Below are 6497 nucleotides of genomic sequence, written 5' to 3'. Positions count from 1 at the left end.
GGATACTGCCCTGACTCCACTAGAGTTGTTACATAATATATGGTATTTGTGCTATATTATCTTTTTAAAATTAGAGAAGTACTGAATTCCAAAATATGGTTGTCTCCAAGGCTTTTAGAAAAGAGATTATGAATCTATGATAATTTTTTTAGTAAATAAGAAAAATAATTATGCAAAAGCTTATTTTTGAAGATACTATAAGAAACTAAATTTTTTTTCAAGAGTCAATATATGTTTTATTGAAAACCTTACATGGGTATGGGTGGGACCTATGGGTGAAGCAGAGCATCAATGACCACCTCAGTGAAGTCTTGGCAGGTGGCATAGCCATCCATGTCAGAAGTTCAAACCTGTAGGGGAGAATTGTCATCATCCCTGTGGCCTAGGCCCCATCCCTAACCTCCCTCCCTCCCTCCCCCAATACACAGTTCTCTAAGGAAGCCAGCTCCAAGACAACCCAGGCTCTGCCCAGAAGATTATGGTCTAAAGATTTAAGAACGCTTCTCTGGTCCACTGTACTGAAGGGATGTGTAGGTAGTATGTCCTTGTGAGGTTGAAGGGAATAAAGGGTCTAGCTGATGGGGGTGCAGGTGGCCGATGACAGACTTGAAGTCGGTTCTTGTGCCGTAACTGCTCATGTCTCGAGTCCACATCTTGCCAACTTTGATCACCTTCTTCACTGCCTCTGCAATCATGTTGGAGCGATACTCGAGACTGAGATGCCGCAGCGTGTTGGAAGCTGCTGGCAGCGTGGCTGTGGGGTTGGCTGTGTTCCTGCCCACCACCTGGGCAAATGGGTGCCAGGGGCCCATCTCAAAGACTGCATACTCTGCACTGTAGCTCTCACCAGGGACCACACCAGCTCCCCCAATCAAGCCAGCAGCCAGATTGTCAATAATGTTCCCGTAGAGATTGGGCATCACCAGCACATCAAACTGGTAAGGATTCTGCACCAGCTGCATACAGCAGTTGTCTATGATCGTTGTCTCAAACTTCATTTTGGGGTACAGTTCAGCAACTTCCTCACAGCATTGCAGGAACAATCCATCCCCAAGTTTCATGCTGTTGGCCTTGTGGACAGCTGTGACCTTGCCCCCGCCCCCCCCTTCTTGGTGGCATAGTCAAAGGTAAACTTTGCAATCCGCTGAAGTTTGGTTCGAGTGACAGTCTTCAAGCATTCACTCACAGCCCTCGCACTCTCATGTTCCAATGAGCTGTATTCCCCTTCTGTCTGCTTTCGAATGGTCACTAGATCTAGACTGTTGTGTTGGGTCTTGTACCCAGGAAGTGATTTCACGTGGACTATGTTGGCAAATGAGTCCAACGTAGGCCTCAGCCGCATATCGTAGGGGGCTAACTCCCCCTTATACTCCCTCGGGGTATGGATCTTTCCAGCGATGGCCACCTTGTTCTCCTTCATGGACTCAACACCTGCTCCAGCTTCTCCTAGATGCCATATTCTGCACCTCGCTCAGGTGATGCTCCTGGAACTCCGCTGGGATGGAGGCAGCCTGGAACACCTCCTTGATAGCGTGCCTCGGTTCAGGCCCCACAGGTCTCCTGGCAGCAGAGTCATGGGCAAGGTGCCCTGCACCCCCATGCCCTTGGCCCGGCTCCACAAGGCACTCTGGGCCGTGGCCGAGGTACCCAGGGGCCCACACCACTGAGGGCTGCCGTCTTCGCTACACGAAGTCACGTGGGAAGTCTTGTTGTTTTGTTTTGTTTTGTTTGGTTTTTAATCCAAAATTAGGTCCTTATAGGTAATATGACTAGAAATTAACCTTCGGATTTCCTTTTCAAAAGTAAGTCTTGATTTTCTGCTGTCTTTAAGAAAGTCAGAAAAACAATGTAGAGGACAGTGCACCTACAATTCAAACTGCAGAAACGGTGAAGAAATCATTTAGGCCTCTCCTTCGCTAATGAAAGCGAGGTGGTCGTCTTTTCCTTTGCTTCACACCAGACCCTATAGAAGGAAACCACCTAACCTCCTAGGCATTGTATTCCAGAAGGCTGTTTGGTTGGTTTTTTTTGTTTTTTTTAAAGTTTGTTTGTTTGTTTGTTTGTTTATTTATTTATTTATTTATTTATTTATTCCTGAGAGACACAGAGAGAGAGAGGCAGAGACACAGGCAGAGGGAGAAGCAGGCCCCATGCAGGGAGCCCGATGTGGGACTCAATCCCAGGACCCCAGGATCATGCCCTGAGCCAAAGGCAGATGCTCAACCACTGAGCCACCCAGGTGTCCCTGGAATGCTGTTATTTTGCTACTTAGGAAATGCTTTCGAATTTGTCTTAAATTTGTCTGCTTTCAGTAGATATTTATAGAATACCTATAGATTTTCTTCTCAGATATCTATTTCTAGCTTAAATAATCTCAATTCTCTTCAAAATTCTTCCATTATAGCCATTTACCAAACTTTATTACTATTACTACTAATAATCTTGTGTGTGTATATATATAATCTTGTATATTATATATATTATATAATATATAATACATATATTATATATATATATATATAATCAGTGTCAGTATTTATGATGTGTCTATTAGGTCTTTTCCTTCTAGGTCTTTTTAACCACTTCAATTTCTTCTAACTTAGAAAACAGGTCTTTGCTCAATGAATTACCTAGTGTTCCCTTTTTCTTTTACATATGTGTGTATATTGCATGCATCTTTATAAACACTAGAGGTTAAGAATGTGTGGCTTATTATTACTCTGCATAAATACTTGATTCCTAAAAATGCTTTTTTTCCATTTATGTGACTCAGGTAGGGAGAAAACTTCAAAGTTGGATTTGAACTTGAGATGGTTCAGATGAATTATGAATGAACTATATTTTTGTCTCTGCAAAAACATAATTCTGTGTGTTATTTTTCTCCTATTTTGCATTATAAAAGCCATCCCTGTATCTGTAGCTGTCTGGAGTTTGATTTGGTTATTTCACCCTCAGGCTAGTGTTGTATAGACATCTTTTGGTTATACGAGGAAATAGACACTCTAGTAGTTTAGAATGAAGCTCTGGAGAGAACCTGGTTTTGTCCCTAGGACCTCCCTCAGTATAAACTAAGGGTGAGAAAAACCCATTATGAAGGCCTGTTGTGAGCACTTAGTGTGAATGTAGCAGAGAAAATAAAATCATTTATAATTCCCCTTCACTTTATAAAGAAGGCTTCTAATTAGCTAGCAACTGGTATACAAGTGTGCAGGTTGGAGGGGAGAGACTGGAGGAAGGAAAGGCACCAGTGGGGCCAGGTACTCTGTGGGGTGAAGGGTGAAAACCCCAGGTGGTGGCAACACTGGAGAGTCAGCTCTGATTTGGATGTTTGCAGCAGTTTGCTGAAAATGTCTAATGTTAAGACCCCTTTACTGTTTCTCCTTTGAGACCTGTAGTAAAATCTATTTTTTTAAAATATGCAAATGCTGGGAATGACTGTGTTTCTTGTGTAAAACAGGGCAGGGACCTAACGTCCTAACTGGTGTGGGGAGAAGACAGAGTCAGCCTGTAAGGGTGAGTGACAGCCTATATCTTCATTATGAAGGAAAACACTTAGGGCACTGCCTGGCAGGTCTAGGAGTCTAAAAACCCTTCTGCACCCATTGTCTGAGAGAGAAGAAGGTGTTTTGTAACAGGGAACAACAGTGGACATTTATGACATTGGAACAGAGTTGTATCTGCAAAGGTCTGTGCTACAATAATTAGAGACGAAGGAGCTGGCCATTAGCACAATTAAAGAAGACATTGTTTCTTAAAGTCTGAGGCTTGAACAATTGGACACAGAAAGACTATGAATTCACACATAACATAACGAAATGAAATGTTTGAGTAAGGACTCAGGCTAGCATGTGATCTGGTTCCATGACGGGCACAGAGACGGAGCAGTGGATGATATTAAACTAGGCTATGACAGTACAAGAATCTGGATGGGACTGAAGATTCCTCAGTAATTTCTCCAACCACTTCTGATTCACAGTTTCTTCTGAATTGAGAACAGTTTGGGGATGATACAGTTTTATTTATATGCTATGTAATATTGTTTTTGTTTTGGCCTTCATGTAAATGTTTGTTAACTTATCACAAATCACTTCTTAGTGTGAGATTGGTTCTTCTTAATTAAATTTTTTATAAAAGTCTTAGAAAAAACATTTTGGTACCTACCCTTGATAGATACAAGATTATATTTATGGTTATGTTTCTGAATCCCAGAAGGTAGGGTAGGTAAGTAGTTATGCTTATGAAAACCTGGCTCAGTAAAACTCATTTCTTCATCATTGTGCCATGGGCTTGTGAATTGCACTTTGTGTGTGTGTTTGGCAATTCAGGTTTTTTTTTCCCCCAAGATCCTTTCCCTAATTAGAAAAGTAATGCACATTCTAGAAACAACACAATATGGGAAAGCATAAAGAAAAAAATGAAAGCCATACTTAATCTGACCACCCAGAAATAAAACTGTTGTGGCCCTACCATGTTTAACTTTGAGTTTTGGAAATTAAGTTGATGAACTTCATAAATAACAGTTCTGGCAATCACAGATTTGACCCTAGCTGAGATTGAAGTATATATGTCCTTTAAAATTCTCGACATTCACAGGAGACATCTTCAGTGTTTTTCCAATTGTTTCTTAAATATTCTAGGATTTAAGTATTTGGAACTGCAGAAATGAACATTTGATGTATTTTTTTTAAGATTTTATTTACATATTCATGAGATACACACACACAGAGAGAGAGAGACAGAGAGAGAGACGCAGAGACATAGGCAGAGGGAGAAATAGGCTCCATGCAGGGAGCTCAATGTGAGACTCAATCCTGGGTCTCCAGGATCATGCCCTGGGCTGAAGGCGGCACTAAACCGCTGAGCCACCCGGGCTGCCCCAAACATTTGATGTATTAAAATTACCTTTAACCAATTACTTTTTTGCTTAATTTGTTTAACGACCAAACTTGAATTGTATTAATTGCTTGAGGTGTCCTAATATAGCCATACATATGTATGAAAGAGCAACAAGAAAAAGCATCCCTTTCTCTCCCCTATTATCATAGAAAAAGGGGACTTCTTTTCTCCTTTTGTTATTATATACCTTTTATTGCAAGTGCACTGTATATTACCGTATTTTAACCTCTTTACATGTTGTCTGTGCTGCTTTTCTGATTTTACTCGAAGAAATAAGCTGGAAATAAATGAAGAATGTAATTTTAAATAATTAGGACTTGATATCCTAATTATTATTACTACCCATCTCACTCTGTAATAATTTTAAAATTATTAAATTCTCCAGGCAAAGTCAAAAACACTAAGCCTGCTAGGGAATCTGCATCCATGTGTACTCTAGAGTGTTTGATATGAAATTTTATACAGGAGGACTTGCCTAGAAAGATAAAGTTCTGTGACAGGGAGGTGTTCTGGGGATGTGTTTAACCCCCTCTAGTGGAGAGAAGAAGAGTAGGGAAAATTCTCCAAATATTTTGATTAGCCTGCCAAATTGATCTAATTAGATGATTTTCTCTGAACACATTAGACTTGCTAATTAGACTTCAGTTAGTTAAGCAATAGAAAGCTGGTCACCATTAAAAAAAAAAAAACCCTCTAATTTCCTACACACTTAAATCATCTTTACAGAGATATTTAGAAATTAACTGAAATGTCATTAGCATATTTCATTTCTTAGTCAAACCAAACAGGACAGATCCTTGATATAGAAAACACAGCTACTTACTTCATCTTTAGAAAACTTTTAAAAAGTGTATCTTTGGCCCAATTTCTCCTCAAATCACTGTTTTAGGAAAAAATCTTATCATTTCTAATAACAATCATCCACCAAAGAGGGGAAAAAATATCTGTGATCCTTGCTACTGCTGTGTTTAAGAAGAAAAATATGTCTTATGAAGGCGTCTTCAGCTGGCATTTGTCATGAATTGATGGACATCTGTTCAGCTTGGGCATTGTGCAGCTCAAAACACATTTATTCCCTTAGCATTCTTAGGGGGCTCTGTGCATTCGCCTGATGCCAAAGATAACATCTAGATCAGCAATTTCTCATAAATCATTGGAACATGGAACATGAAACAAGACGAAGAAATCAGGAATTCAATAATAAATATGGCAAGGTGCACAAACAAGAGAATTGAAACCAGATGAAAAGGAGCTTTTCAGTACAGAAGGTCAAGGAACGCTTTTCCCCTGCTCCCTCAAAGCCTTAGAATAATCCCTCTGATTGTGCTTTCCATCCAGCCATCAGCTTACTGCTCTGAGTTGGTTTTGGAATATTTATGTGACGGATTTAAGGCTTTAACATAAGACTGCAAAATTAGTGTAGTTTATTTTAGTTTGCTCAAGGCCCCAGGCCATTATGCAATGAAGAGGAAAATAGTGTTCCGTGTACTTTAAGGAGTCCTGTGCCCACATGCCTTGAAATAAGTTCTAGATACATGTATATACATATAATTCAACTTATACAATAGATTTTTTTAAACTTGAAATTACATATGTGATAA

At 39.9% G+C, this 6497-nt stretch overlaps 1 pseudogene; it reads right to left on the bottom strand.

Moving 5' to 3' along the window:
* Positions 1-491: 491 nt before the first annotated feature.
* On the bottom strand, positions 492-5724 carry LOC140622359 (isocitrate dehydrogenase [NAD] subunit beta, mitochondrial-like; annotated as a pseudogene).
* Positions 5725-6497: the final 773 nt, after the last annotated feature.

This window comes from Canis lupus, chromosome 31, assembly GCF_048164855.1.
Source record: "Canis lupus baileyi chromosome 31, mCanLup2.hap1, whole genome shotgun sequence".
NCBI lineage: Eukaryota > Metazoa > Chordata > Mammalia > Carnivora > Canidae > Canis > Canis lupus.
Note: the sequence above shows the minus strand (reverse complement) of the source record. Positions and strands in the feature narration are given on the sequence as shown.